We start from the raw sequence: 16,524 nt of genomic DNA, 5'->3' as shown, positions 1-16,524 counted from the left end.
TCCTGAAATTCGAATGCATTTCTTTTCAACAATGACGCATAGAAATCGAAATAGGCAAACAAGCAGCTCTGACGTGTGTTGTTTTGTTCTGTATTGTTTTACCTCTCAATACTTGCATTATGATTTTTTTCCCTTTGCAAAAATAGCTGCCAAGCAGTCGTATGTGGCCCAGCACATCCCCTCTACGGACAGTCACAATAGAACACTGCAGGAAGGGGGAGGTGGCCTTCCTGTCCTAAAACAAGTTAAGAATAAAATAGTAATAAACATAACAATGCTAGCCAGCCTGCCAACAGAATAAGACTCCCTCTATCTGTCTCATACAGTGTCTATTTTGAATACAGTAGCCTGCTGTGTGTCTAAGACAATATTCCCCTCTGAGACATTAAAGTTCATCCTCTCCTATCATATACAATCCCCAGAGAAAGCAGAAACATTCAACGCCACCGGACTTGTAAATCCATACAACCCCACACATTATCTGACATCCCAACTGTAACACAGCCTTGCTTGTTTATTTTATTTTATGGTCACATTTGCTCATAAATTGTCATATCCCACCAACTCTCTCTCTCTCTCTCTCTCTCAATCAATGCAAGTCAATGCAAGTCAATGGTACCTATATTAGCATTTTCAAAATCATGTCCAAATCATCTATAAGCAACTCCTTTGAGTTACACAATCAATGTTGAGATACTTTAGGATGATTTGGACCAGAAGGGCAAAAATAAAAAGAGGGTCTGTACATCAAAACCTCAATTTAGTGAGGATATTAATAGTGAGATGTCCAATGTCATTTTGTTCCGATATTTGATTTATTTAATTAAAATATGACATCTAGACTTTAGCTTGTACGAGTCAATTAAATAAAAATGCCAAAATTAAACGTATAAAGTGGATTTTAACATACTAATATTCAGGGGCCATTTAGTCCCATAGAGGGAGGCTTTTTTATTGAATAATATAACAAAACAATTGTAGGATAGCCAGTACGTAAATATCTACATTTTTTTCTGTCTCGAAATTAACCAAGGTACCCTACAGGAAATGATAGAGTAAGACTTCCGTCAATAAGTGACAGGCCAGTCTATTGCTTAAACGAGGGCCACTATTCATAGGTGGCATTTCATTATCTACACTTATTCTAAACATCCTAATTCTTTCTCATTACAGACAATTTGTTTCAGGTTAACTCACAGGCGAAAATAGGTTGTTTTCAAATGAATTGCCTCGGTTCCTGGCATCCCCTTTCTTTGTTCCCTTCTCTCTGGTAAAATTGACGTCAATCATACGATATCGGAAACCAGTTGGTCTTTAATACAAATATTAGATTCTTCTTCATTCTAAAGGCAGCTTCCTGTCTCGCTATTTCTCATGCATCTCCTGTCTCGAGATGATTTGCAGCCTCGAGAGCAGGTGCAGCGACGCAGCTCACACGCATGTTTCCCGGTGCGCGTTAGCACAGAATGCTGCAGAGATGTTGAGGTGACTGGTGAGTGAGGGAGTAATCTCTCTCTCTCTCTCTCTCTCTCTCTCTCTCTCTCTCTCTCTCTCTCTCTCTCTCTCTCTCTCTCTCTCTCTCTCTCTCTCTCTCTCTCTCTCTCTCTCTCTCTCTCTCTCTCTCTCTCTCTCTCTCTCTCTCTCTCTCTCTCTCTCTCTCTCTCTCTCTCTCTCTCTCTCTCTCTCTCTCTCTCTCTCTCTCTCTCTCTCTCTTGCTCTCTCTGCCTCTGCACAATTGAATGTAAACAGTTACTCCAGATATTGACTGAATATTGGAGAATTGCAATTTACCTTCTGTCCCCATAACGGAACAATCCCCTTGTGCCTGGTTGCAAAGATACAATATTTTAGACCATGGTGGCATGTAAACATGACAACATGTTTGGACATGCTTTCTGACATTTCTCAAGCTATGTACTGGATGTCCTTAACCACAGCAACTCACTCTGATATATTTTCTGGATAATATCAATTTCTTCAGTTCTTTGAAAGTTTTTTTTTACTGAAGCAAATCAGGTTAAGAGACGTGTTCGATGACAGGCAGCAGCTTCCATCTCTCTGCTGGTACCAAGCCCAGCCACTTACTTTCCATCCAAGGTCTCTGAATTTCTCAGCATAGTGTCCGGACTTGTGGGAATCAAGATGAAACAATGTGTACTCTGAAGGTGATAGCTGGGTATGCAAAATAGTTTAGGATAGAATTCTTTGAAATACTGTATTTTGTCTGAAATTAGAAAAAGGACTACAGCATTTGTGTGTTCTTTGAATACACACTGAGCATGTATGGAGTGGCTGTACATCCACTGTATAGCCATGCGTTCCCCCTGGAGCCACTCGATAGTTCCCTGGTGCTTTTAGTGAACCAATGACAGATTGATTGTAAGCACGCAATCAACAATATCAAAAGCTGCATGCATCCACAACAAGTGGCCATTCATTTAATTCATCTCTTTTAACAACACAATAACACATGCTAAATATTTGATCAATCCAGTCTCTGTTTTCAGTCTCATGCATTATAAATTGATTGCCAGCTTACAGTAAAGCTGGAAATGCAGTGGTTTAGTCAAAACCATATAAATGCCTGCAGAGGAACCTGCCCTGCAGTCAAATCCTTCTACTCCCATGTTCTGTGGGTCGACAAAGATCAGGGCCTACCCTAGCCTTTTGGGGGCCCTAGGCGGGACATACGGTATACTAAAGTAAGGAGTCAGACTGATAAAGGGAAGCTTTAACTAGTCCAGTACTGTATGTGCTGTTCTCTAACTGCCCAGTGAGACTTCTGGTTCAACTACGCAATAGGGGTCTACGGTGACCACAGCTTCCTCCTCATGTCACTTCTGTGCATAGCTGCAGAGGTTCACTTCTCCATCCTCCACAGACTACTATCCAACATGTCTGGTGGTTTCTGTGTCTAACAGGGTAACGAGTGACTCTGTTGACTGTATTAGTTATAGCGAGAATGGTCCCCCACCCTAAAGGCCATGTGAACTAACATAGTTCTGCGGTCACATCTCTCACTTCCTATATTATTGTTAGATCTGCATTTGTGCTTTCGTTCAAACAAAAGGTAGAGCACAGGATGTAAGTTTTGCAACTTTATAGAAAATTGGTTAATGTTTTTCATTTGAAACACCTAAAGGGACATTTAAAAAAAATTAAAAAATCTACTTCATATTCATAATTTCCAGCACCACCCCAACAACACTTATCTTCCTCTATATTTTTTATTACAAAACCTAGAAACGTGCACATTTCACAAATGTTGATGTTGGGGTGGTGCTGGAGATGATGAATTTGAAGTTGAAAAATTGTGAAATGTCCCTTTAAGAGATCAATACGCATACTTCACTATATTGTACGTATAAAGTTCATATTACAGTAAATCACAATAACCGACAAATTATAGTATTTTTCCTCTTCTATCAAAAGATTAAGCAAAGAGGGATTACCCAAAACATGCAGCCAGGGGATTAAAGGGCTCTCCAGGACTTTCTGAAGATTGGGAACGTTCATCGTGACAGTTCAGCGGGCCCACTTCACAGTCCACACATCCTCTCATGAAACCAGAGAGCAGAGCAGTCTCAGTGCCTCGGAAGCCAAACCAGGCATGCACTGCCTCACTACATCATTAAGCTAGGACACTGGTGTTTGATGCAGTGTCTAACCATGCTGATAAAACACTGCTAGCTGTGAGTGGCAGCTAATGATCTCAGATCTCAGCCTCTATCCCGAGTATCTTGGCTCTCTGTGTGACCTGTGTTGAACCAGTCATTCTATCAGGACTGTGCGGTCAGCCCCTTGGTACTTTAGCAGACTCAAATACACTCCCATTCATTTAACCCAGGTATTTAAAATGGTATTTGAAATAATTTATTTGAACACAGGTCTGTTGGGCTCATGTTTTCTAGTGTCTTTCACAAGCTCTGCTCTGACCTCAGTGCTTCGGAGGCATGAGTGTTCAGCGCAGTGGGGTTCCCATCCTGTTTGGTGTACATGCTAGACCCAGGACAAGGCTCCAGGGTGTGTGCTGTCCGGATGTTACTATGAAAAGGGAGTCATAGGGCCGCCATGTTTCCTGGACACTTTTCTTTTTGCACCATCTCTGACCCCTCCTCCCTTTCGAGACTGCGTCCTGTACAGCAGGAAGTGATGTCACATGCATCCTGACCTTATTAACCCTCAGAGGAAGGGTGTCATCATCATATCTCCCCCTCCCATCATGGCTAACTGGACTGTTGTATCAGAGAGAGACCAGGCAGCCTTCAGCCTACCAACCATAAGTCTCTGTTCAACTCCTGACCTACATCTCACATGAAGATTACATCTGATGCGTTTTTAAGCTCCTTCTCATCAGCAAATCGTTTTGAGGGGGAAAAACAGCAACAACAAAAGCATTTATGAATAAATGAAATTATATATTGTATTTGGTGTAGCCTACAGTAGGGTACATGCTTGAAATGTATTTCCTTCAGGCCCAGCTCTGGGGAAAAAAGCTCGCCATAGGCAGTCATTCAATGTGATCAATGACCAGGATTGGTATCCGCCCCATGGCCATATCAGACCTATCAGGTGCTAAACTGTTTCTTTATGGAAGGTTTCAGTAGGCGTCTAGGTTTACAGATCCTTGATGGGCTCATAGATTCTATTGTATGTTACTATCTCTGTTGAAGATAGAAACTGGTTCCTTATGGAAGGTTTCAGTAGGCGTCTAGGTTTACAGATCCTTGATGGGCTCATAGATTCTATTGTATGTTACTATCTCTGTTGAAGATAGAAACTGGTTCCTGTGTTATTAAACAGCTATATGCCGTTACTGACGACGCAATCTGCCGTTGAAAATATCTGGCTCCCCTGATCTGTTTCTGTTTTTGGCTCATGGTTCTCCACGCACATGTGGGATTAAAATGATCTCTTGAAATTGGGAGCAGGACAGATTACTATGATAACTCAAACCAAAGGCCATCAAGAGTATGTATTTCTGTACTTCTGGAAGGATTTCAAAAACCCTCATTAGAACTGCAGAGAAGTGCGATACGATAACAAGGATTCCAAGCATACGTGTCACTAGACCTCAGAGCAACATCGTGTGTTATACAATTTTCCTCATTGCATACTAGTATTCTATGCTGAATCACAGTACTGCCATCAGCTCTGCAACCTCTGTCCTCCAAAACACAGTACTGCCACCAGCTACGCAACCTCTGTCCTCCAAAACACAGTACTGCCACCAGCTACGCAACCTCTGTCCTCCAAAACACAGTACTGCCACCAGCTCTGCAACCTCTGTCCTCCAAAACACAGTACTGCCACCAGCTCTGCAACCTCTGTCCTCCAAAACACAGTACTGCCACCAGCTCTGCAACCTCTGTCCTCCAAAACACAGTACTGCCACCAGCTCTGCAACCTCTGTCCTCCAAAACACAGTACTGCCACCAGCTCTGCAACCTCTGTCCGCCAAATCACAGTACTGCCACCAGCTCTGCAACCTCTGTCCTCCAAATCACAGTACTGCCATCAGCTCTGCAACCTCTGTCCTCCAAATCACAGTACTGACTGCTACGCAACCTCTGTCCTCCAAATCACAGTACTACCACCAGCTACGCAACCTCTGTCCTCCAAATCACAGTACTGCCACCAGCTCTGCAACCTCTGTCCTCCAAATCACAGTACTACCACCAGCTACGCAACCTCTGTCCTCCAAATCACAGTACTGCCACCAGCTCTGCAACCTCTGTCCTCCAAAACACAGTACTGCCACCAGCTCTGCAACCTCTGTCCTCCAAATCACAGTACTGCCACCAGCTCTGCAACCTCTGTCCTCCAAATCACAGTACTGCCACCAGCTCTGCAACCTCTGTCCTCCAAAACACAGTACTGCCACCAGCTCTGCAACCTCTGTCCTCCAAAACACAGTACTGCCACCAGCTCTGCAACCTCTGTCCTCCAAAACACAGTACTGCCACCAGCTCTGCAACCTCTGTCCTCCAAAACACAGTACTGCCACCAGCTACGCAACCTCTGTCCTCCAAAACACAGTACTGCCACCAGCTCTGCAACCTCTGTCCTCCAAAACACAGTACTGCCACCAGCTCTGCAACCTCTGTCCTCCAAATCACAGTACTGCCACCAGCTCTGCAACCTCTGTCCTCCAAAACACAGTACTGCCACCAGCTCTGCAACCTCTGTCCTCCAAAACACAGTACTGCCACCAGCTCTGCAACCTCTGACCTCCAAAACACAGTACTGCCACCAGCTCTGCAACCTCTGACCTCCAAATCACAGTACTGCCACCAGCTCTGCAACCTCTGACCTCCAAAACACAGTACTGCCACCAGCTACGCAACCTCTGACCTCCAAATCACAGTGATTGGTGATTACGATACGTTAGTGCCTAAATCGACTATTAGGGATGATTGATTTAGGAAAATTGAGCTAATTAACCGTGTTCTCACTGTGCCCAGCAGCCAATCCCAGGGCCTGTTATTGATCCCAGCTCTGCCTGATACATTTGGATTCACACTGCATAACTACCATGTCATTGGAAACACAAAACGGGTTTCAAAGACTAAAAACAGCCAGTGGGTGTGTTATTGCACACAAAATTGGTTTCAGGAAATAAAGTAATCCCAATGCTGCTACTCCCTCACACTTCCTCCAATCACCCTTCATCCTTCCCCTCTGCTTCTGCCCGCTGAGTAGGGTCTGGGCCAGGTCCAGAGACTGCTAAGTGATTGGTTCTGGCACACTCCTTTTGTCCCACATTCTATCTCGGTTTTTATTTATTTCATAGAGTTAGCAGATGTCTGTCTGAGTTGTTGGTCTCCAAAAACCCATCGTTCCTCTACTCAATAGATTGACTTAGAGTAGAGGTTAGCTGTCATGGTGGCAGAGGGGAAGGAGGGAAGTGGAAAGGTTCTTAGGACCACCCTGTACAGGATCACATGATCGCGTCCCAGAGGTCAGATGTTGATCTGAGGAGTGGCAATTGACAGATGATAGCATGATGGTAATGAGGACAACAGGTAGTCTCCCTGACTGCTTCTGGCATGTCTCCAGGCTGAGTCACAGCAGTCAGTGGGAGTGCAAATACACGACCCTCCCTGCCTTCCATACATGCTTCTTATCACTTCCCAACTTTCTACCTTCCTACCCTCGTGGGTTTAAAGTATATGTCACACTGGACACACAAAAAAAAATGATTGTCACCTCTCATTTCCAATGTCATTTTGCTAAGCCTTTAATGTCACCTTGCAGAGTGTGTTTGGCTGCTCTCTGCCTGTGTGTCCTCCAGCGGGGGACCTTGTGACAAAGTGTACTGGGCATCTGTTTCTGCTGTTGGTCTGTGGAGGTCAAGCCCACCTTTAGGCTGTGCTGATGTTAGCATCTGCTGAAGACAACTAAAAACAGGTTCATTTTGGGAGGAGGCTGTCCTCCCGCAAATCTGTCCTTCAGAAATGGAACATATGTCTGTCGTGCTATCAATTATTAATGAGGGGGAAAAGAGGGGGCTAGAGTTAGACGGTGTTGAATAATTCATGAGGCAGCCCCCCAAGCCCACTCTCTGACCATGGGACTTGGACCTGGGCCGTCCAAAACATCAGCCATACCTTTAGCTTTGTTATCACAAAGAACTGTACATGGAATTGTGTACTGCCATATCGTGTGTGTCTGTGTGACTTCTATAAATAAGTGTGTGAGAAAGCTCCAATTTAGTCATCTCACAGTTGAAGTCTGAAGTTTTGGATTCGATACTGTAAAACAGTCTCAGTTCTTATGAGTCCCTTCCTCTTTGGAAATCTCTGATACCAAAGAAGCGTTTGTGTGTGTGTGTGTGTGTGTGTGTGTGTGTGTGTGGTGTGTGTGTGTGTGTGTGTGTGTGGAAACAAAAGTATTTGCCAGTTTTACTGTTATTCTGATCATTGATAAAACATATTGCATCTGTGTTTTACCATGCTTATTGAAACATATAAATGTACAATATGTCATGAACTAAGCATGTTTAAATCTGATGTTACCTCCTATTTCAGTGAAAGGCAGAAAGAGGAAGTTGATTCAGAAATGGCTCTTTCTATAACATTGTCTGTGCATCTAACCCTGACTTCCTCTTTTACTGAAACTACCAACTAAAAGAGTTATGATCAGGGGCGTAGGAGCGACTCTGACATGGGGACACATTTAGCTAAACATAAGTTCACACCTCACACACATGGTTATGGGCTTAAAAAGGGGCAGGCTCCAGGATATAAATAAAAAATTAAATAAAAAGGTTTTAACCTCTCTTGGGTACGTGAGACGTTAGTGTCCCACCTCTTCAACAGCCAGTGAAACTGCTGGGCGCCAAATTCAAATACAGAAATACTCATTATAAAAATTCAGAAAACAAAACATATTTTACATAGGTTTAAAGATTAACTTCTTGTGAATCCAACCACGGTGTCAGATTTTAAAAATGCTTTACGGCGAAAGCATACCTTACGATTATTTGAGAACATAGCCCAGGAGACAAATCATTACAAACAGTAACCAGCCAAGTAGAAGAGTTACACAAGTCAGAAATAGAGATAAAATGAATCCCTTACATTTGATGATCTTCATATGGTTGCACTCAGCAGACATTAATTTACTCAATAAATGTTCCTTTTGTTCGATAAAGTCTCTTTATATCCAAACACCTCTGTTTTGTTCACGCGTTTTCTTCAGTAATCCACAGGCTCAAACGCAGTCAAAACAGGCAGACAAAAAATCTAAATTGAATCCGTAAAGTTCATAGAAACATGTCAAACGATGTTTATATTCAATCCTCAGGTTGTTTTTAGCCTAAATAATCGATCATATTTCAACCGGACAATAACGTCGTCAATATAAAAGGTAAACAAGAAAGGCACTCTCTCGGTCACGCGCATGAAAAAGCTCTGTGACACTTTAGGGTCCACTCATTCAGACTGCTCTTACTTCCTAATTTTTCAGAATACAAGCCTGAAACAATTTCTAAAGACTGTTGACATCTAGTGGAAGGCATAGGAACTGCAATTTGAGTCCTAAGTCAATGGATACTGTAATGGCATTGAATAGAAAACTACAAAACCCCCCAAAAAACTACTTCCCGAATGGATTTTTCTCAGGTTTTCACCTGCCAAATCAGTTCTGTTATACTCACAGACCTATTTTAACAGTTTTGGAAACTTTAGAGTGTTTTCTATCCAAATCTACCAGTTATATGCATATCATATCTTCTGGGCCCGAGAAGCAGGCAGTTTAATTTGGGCATGCTTTTCATCCAAAGTTCCGAATACTGCACCCTACCCTAGAGAAGTTAAATGCTAATTTCTAGTCACTTTTGAGAAAAGGATACAGACAAATCGTAGCCCTTTCCTGCAGTAAAATGACCTAGTTGCCTCATCATAAAAAATTTAAAAAACTGAAAATCTGGTGTATCTATGTCAAACAATTTTGTTGTATATAACGTTTAATATTGGGATGCAAACACAAAATGTAATACATTTCAACTCTATATCTGACATGGTACAGGTGACATGTGTCACGACTTCGACCGAGGCAGGCTCTCCTTCCCGTTCGGGTGGCGTTCGGCGGTCGTCGTCACCGGCCTATTAGCTGCCACTGATCCTTTTCTCCCCCTCCCTATGTGTTTATTGGGTTCAACTGTTTTGTATTAGGGTTAATTAGTTGGGCTTATTAGTCAGCCGGCCCGCACGTTTCTTTGTACGGGATTGTTTGTTTGTAAGTAGTGGTGTTGGTTTTGTGCTACGTGTTTACTGGACTGTGTTCGTTTCCCCCGTGTCTGGGGTTGGTTAAGAAGTACACCCAGTGTGTTAGTAGGGTGGCCTAGTTTGTCCGTGTTCATTAAAGAACATTTGTATTTGCACCTGCTGTTTCCTGCGCTTTGACTTCACACTCCGACACCCAGGCCTTACAACATGGTACAGGTTTCTTAAGCCCATGACCATGTGTGTGAGGTATATACTTTTGTTTCAAAGTAGATTTCAAAGTTACTTTACCCGGTGCAGTGAATAATGATGGTGGTGCTGCACAGTGCTATTTCTATCACTCACACACTGCCACACTGCTTGTAACAACCAAGAGTGAGAATGAAGCAGTCAGTGGGGGCGGGGAAACTCACGTTCCAGCAGCGGAGGCCATTTAAAAATAAAAATCACTCAATGAATGTGGTGACTCTCTAGTGTGTTTTACCTGCTTCTAACAGTGGGGGGTGGGGGAGACATGTCCCCCCTGTCCCCCCCCGGCTCCTACGCCCTTGGGGATGATACATCTTTGTCTCTCTCGCTCTATGCCATCTTACATTAGTACGTCCATCAATCATCACTGTGATAAAGCATTTGAACATTTTCACTATGGTATTGGTAATTCGCATGCTCAAAGGACTTTATTGTGTGGGTATATGGGAGTGCATGGCATGCGTGCAAGAGTTGGTCGGAGTGAATGTGTCTGTGTCGTTCTTTGTGTGCCTTTGCTGACTCTATGAAAGAGCGTAAACGCCACAGTGGCAGGAAGAACAGCTGTCCCTCTACAACTGCACTGTGTGATTCTGCCTGTGACTTTCTATCTCTGTGCGTGTGTGTGGGGGTGTGCACTTGTGTGTGCAGGCGTGTGTGTGGGGGTGTATGTGTGTGACAAAAATGAGAGGGGAACTGACCCTCACTTCATCACTGCTGCTATTATGTGAAGCTGAACTGCACACTGTTCTTCCTCTCCTATCTGTGCAGCTGGCTCTGAGGCCGAGAGACTGTCCACCAATAGCATTTCTAGCAGTCTGAACTGTCACCCCTACCCTGTCCTCTCAGAGAGGAAGAGACACTGGCCTCCCTCACTTCCTCACTATCCCCGCTATTGTGCTTCGAAATTAAGCCTGGTCCTCCTGAAACGGCTGCACCGCCTACACTCTCTCTCTCTCTCTCTCTCTCTCTCTCTCTCTCTCTCTCTCTCTCACACACACACCCACCCACCCACACGCACACACACACACACACACCTACCCAGCTAAGCTCTGCGTATGACCCCAAATTCTTTAATTATGAATCTCTACTCTAACAACCCCTATGAGACCTAATGTTGATTGGTTATAATTTAACTTGTGTTTTGTCCCTAAAACAACACCAGCTGCATCAGGGTCTGTCCTCTTGTAACCAATGTTCTGCATGACATTGTATTTGTGTATATTAGGGATCCAAGGCAGAAGCTACTCTTCCTGGGGTCCAAACACACCAAAGCACCCACATTACATATAAAACAGTGAACTATGTTTGTACTGAATGAGCTAAAGATAAAACAGTACATCATGTAACATCTCTACACCACCACATATCCACAACACAGGTTCACCATACAACAATACCGCCATACAACAATATCACAATGTGTGCGTATGCATGTGTCTGTACCTTTGTGTGTGTTTCTTCACAGTCCCCGTTGTTCCATAAGGTGTATTTGTACCTGCTTTTTAAATCTGATTCTACTGCTTGCATCAGTTACCTGATGTGGAATAGAGTTCTATGTAGTCATGGTTCTATGTAGTACTGTGAGCCTCCCATAGTCTGTTCTGGACTTGGGGACTGTGAAGAGACCTCTGGTGGTACGTCTTGTGGGGTATACATGAGTGTCCGAGCTGTGTGCCAGTAGTTTAAACAGACAGCTGGGTGCATTCAGCATGTCAACAATTCTTACAAAAACAAGTAGTGATGAAGTCAATCTTTCATCCACTTTGAGCCATGAGATATTGACATGCATGTCATTAATGTGAGCTCTCCGTGTACATTTAAGGGCCAGCCGTGCTGCCCTGTTCTGAGCCAACTGTAATTTTCCCAAGTCCCTCTTTGTGGCACCTGACCACACTACTGAACAGGAGTCTAGATGCGACAAAACTAGGGCCTGTAGGACCTGCCTTGTTGATAGTGTTGTTAAAAAGGCAGGCAGAGCAGGGCTTTATTATGGACAGACTTCTCCCCATCTTAGCTACTGTATTATCAACATGTTAGACCACGACAGTTAACAAACCAGGGTTACTCAGAGCAGTTTAGTCACCTCAACTTGCTCACTTTCCACATTATTCATTACGAGATGTAGTTGAGGTTTAGGGTTTAGTGAATGATTTGTCCCAAATACAATTATTTTAGTTTTGGAAATATTTAGGACTAACTTATTCCCTGCCACCCATTCCGAAACTAACTGCAGCTCTTTGTTAAGTGCTGCAGTCATTTCAGTCGCTGTAGTAGCTGACGTGTATAGTGTTGAGTCATCTGCATACATAGACACACTCAATGCCAGTGGCATGTCATTAGTAAAGATTGAGAAAAGCAAGGGGCCTAAACAGCTACCCTGGTGACTGACTGAAAGGACAGTGGTTACGGTTGCCTGTCTTCCACCTCATAGGTAGATACCTGGCATCAGACAAGCCATCCTGCTGCTCTCTCTAGCCTCAACATCAACGTATGGCTCTGTCTCCCCTATGTACTCTTTACATTGCCCTGGAACTACATGCCAATATGCTAACTGTGCCTGATGACACAAGCTAATTTTGCTCTTTTCCATGTGCAGGCTACATCTGTTTGTGTGTGTCATGCTTCATAGTTCAACCATCAGAGTGTCACCAAACCATTAATGCCTCTTAAAGGGAGTGGAGAGCGAGAAAGAGACTGTAACCCAAGCACATTGATTTAGTTGAAATCAATGGCAAGAGCTTTTGTAAGGTATGATAATAAAGTAAACAGACACAGAAGCTACTGTCTGGTTGGATTTGGAATAATATTGGGAGTGGAACTGGAGATGAGTATCAGTGTATTAACTAAGTGATGATAAGTAATGATAATGACTAAAGATGAGTATCAATGCAGTAACTAAGTGATGATATGTAATGATAATGACTAAAGGAGAGGATCAGTGTAGTAACTAAGTGATGTTAAGTAATGATAATGACTAACTAAAGGAGAGTATCAGTGTAGTAACTAAGTGATGATAAGTAATGATAATGACTAACTAAAGGAGAGTATCAGTGTAGTAACTAAGTGGTGATAAGTAATGATAATGACTAAAGGAGAGGATCAGTGTCGTAACTAAGTGATGCTAAGTAACGATAATGACTAAAGATGAGTATCAATGTAGTAACTAAGTGATGATAAGTAATGATAATGACTAAAGGAGAGGATCAGTGTAGTAACTAAGTGATGATAAGTAATGATAATGACTAACTAAAGGAGAGTATCAGTGTAGTAACTAAGTGATGATAAGTAATGATAATGACTAACTAAAGGAGAGTATCAGTGTAGTAACTAAGTGGTGATAAGTAATGATAATGACTAAAGGAGAGGATCAGTGTCGTAACTATGTGATGATAAGTAATGATAATGACTAACTAAAGGAGAGTATCAGTGTAGTAACTAAGTGATGATAAGTAATGATAATGACTAACTAAAGGAGAGGATCAGTGTAGTAACTAAGTGGTGATAAGTAATGATAATGACTAACTAAAGGAGAGTATCGGTGTAGTAACTAAGTGATGATAAGTAATGATAATGACTAACTAAAGGAGAGTATCAGTGTAGTAACTAAGTGATGATAAGTAATGATAATGACTAAAGGAGAGGATCAGTGTAGTAACTAAGTGATGATAAGTAACGATAATGACTAAAGATGAGTATCAATGTAGTAACTAAGTGATGATAAGTAATGATAATGACTAAAGGAGAGGATCAGTGTAGTAACTAAGTGATGATAAGTAACGATAATGACTAAAGATGAGTATCAGTGTAGTAACTAAGTGATGATAAGTAATGATAAGGACTAAAGGAGAGTATTGGTGTAGTTAACCAAGTGATGATAAGTAATGATAATGACTAAAGGAGAGTATTGGTGTAGTTAACCAAGTGATGATAAGTAATGATAATGACTAAAGGAGAGGATCAGTGTAGAAACTAAGTGATGATAAGTAATGATAATGACTAAAGATGAGTATCAATGTAGTAACTAAGTGATGATAAGTAATGATAATGACTAAAGGAGAGGATCAGTGTAGTAACTAAGTGATGTTAATTAATGATAATGACTAACTAAAGGAGAGGATCAGTGTAGTAACTAAGTGATGATAAGTAACGATAATGACTAAAGATGAGTATCAGTGTAGTAACTAAGTGATGATAAGTAATGATAAGGACTAAAGGAGAGTATTGGTGTAGTTAACCAAGTGATGATAAGTAATGATAATGACTAAAGGAGAGGATCAGTGTACTAACTAAGTGATGATAAGTAATGATAATGACTAAAGGAGAGGATCAGTGTAGTAACTAAGTGATGATAAGTAACGATAATGACTAAAGATGAGTATCAATGTAGTAACTAAGTGATGATAAGTAATGATAATGACTAAAGGAGAGGATCAGTGTAGTAACTAAGTGATGATAAGTAACGATAATGACTAAAGATGAGTATCAGTGTAGTAACTAAGTGATGATAAGTAATGATAAGGACTAAAGGAGAGTATTGGTGTAGTTAACCAAGTGATGATAAGTAATGATAATGACTAAAGGAGAGGATCAGTGTAGTAACTAAGTGATGATAAGTAATAATAATGACTAAAGGAGAGGATCAGTGTAGAAACTAAGTGATGATAAGTAATGATAATGACTAAAGATGAGTATCAATGTAGTAACTAAGTGATGATAAGTAATGATAATGACTAAAGGAGAGGATCAGTGTAGTAACTAAGTGATGATAAGTAATGATAATGACTAACTAAAGGAGAGGATCAGTGTAGTAACTAAGTGATGATAAGTAACGATAATGACTAAAGATGAGTATCAGTGTAGTAACTAAGTGATGATAAGTAATGATAAGGACTAAAGGAGAGTATTGGTGTAGTTAACCAAGTGATGATAAGTAATGATAATGACTAAAGGAGAGGATCAGTGTAGTAACTAAGTGATGATAAGTAATGATAATGACTAAAGGAGAGGATCAGTGTAGAAACTAAGTGATGATAAGTAATGATAATGACTAAAGGAGAGGATCAGTGTCGTAACTATGTGATGATAAGTAATGATAATGACTAACTAAAGGAGAGTATCAGTGTAGTAACTAAGTGATGATAAGTAATGATAATGACTAACTAAAGGAGAGGATCAGTGTAGTAACTAAGTGGTGATAAGTAATGATAATGACTAACTAAAGGAGAGTATCGGTGTAGTAACTAAGTGATGATAAGTAATGATAATGACTAACTAAAGGAGAGTATCAGTGTAGTAACTAAGTGATGATAAGTAATGATAATGACTAAAGGAGAGGATCAGTGTAGTAACTAAGTGATGATAAGTAACGATAATGACTAAAGATGAGTATCAATGTAGTAACTAAGTGATGATAAGTAATGATAATGACTAAAGGAGAGGATCAGTGTAGTAACTAAGTGATGATAAGTAACGATAATGACTAAAGATGAGTATCAGTGTAGTAACTAAGTGATGATAAGTAATGATAAGGACTAAAGGAGAGTATTGGTGTAGTTAACCAAGTGAGGATAAGTAATGATAATGACTAAAGGAGAGTATTGGTGTAGTTAACCAAGTGATGATAAGTAATGATAATGACTAAAGGAGAGGATCAGTGTAGAAACTAAGTGATGATAAGTAATGATAATGACTAAAGATGAGTATCAATGTAGTAACTAAGTGATGATAAGTAATGATAATGACTAAAGGAGAGGATCAGTGTAGTAACTAAGTGATGTTAATTAATGATAATGACTAACTAAAGGAGAGGATCAGTGTAGTAACTAAGTGATGATAAGTAACGATAATGACTAAAGATGAGTATCAGTGTAGTAACTAAGTGATGATAAGTAATGATAAGGACTAAAGGAGAGTATTGGTGTAGTTAACCAAGTGATGATAAGTAATGATAATGACTAAAGGAGAGGATCAGTGTAGTAACTAAGTGATGATAAGTAATGATAATGACTAAAGGAGAGGATCAGTGTAGAAACTAAGTGATGATAAGTAATGATAATGACTAAAGGAGAGGATCAGTGTCGTAACTATGTGATGATAAGTAATGATAATGACTAACTAAAGGAGAGTATCAGTGTAGTAACTAAGTGATGATAAGTAATGATAATGACTAACTAAAGGAGAGGATCAGTGTAGTAACTAAGTGGTGATAAGTAATGATAATGACTAACTAAAGGAGAGTATCGGTGTAGTAACTAAGTGATGATAAGTAATGATAATGACTAACTAAAGGAGAGTATCAGTGTAGTAACTAAGTGATGATAAGTAATGATAATGACTAAAGGAGAGGATCAGTGTAGTAACTAAGTGATGATAAGTAACGATAATGACTAAAGATGAGTATCAATGTAGTAACTAAGTGATGATAAGTAATGATAATGACTAAAGGAGAGGATCAGTGTAGTAACTAAGTGATGATAAGTAACGATAATGACTAAAGATGAGTATCAGTGTAGTAACTAAGTGATGATAAGTAATGATAAGGACTAAA

Source organism: Salvelinus namaycush, chromosome 12, assembly GCF_016432855.1.
Source record: "Salvelinus namaycush isolate Seneca chromosome 12, SaNama_1.0, whole genome shotgun sequence".
Classification (NCBI taxonomy): Eukaryota; Metazoa; Chordata; class Actinopteri; order Salmoniformes; family Salmonidae; genus Salvelinus; species Salvelinus namaycush.
The sequence above is the reverse complement of the archived record's forward strand: the minus strand, read 5'-3'. Positions refer to the sequence as shown.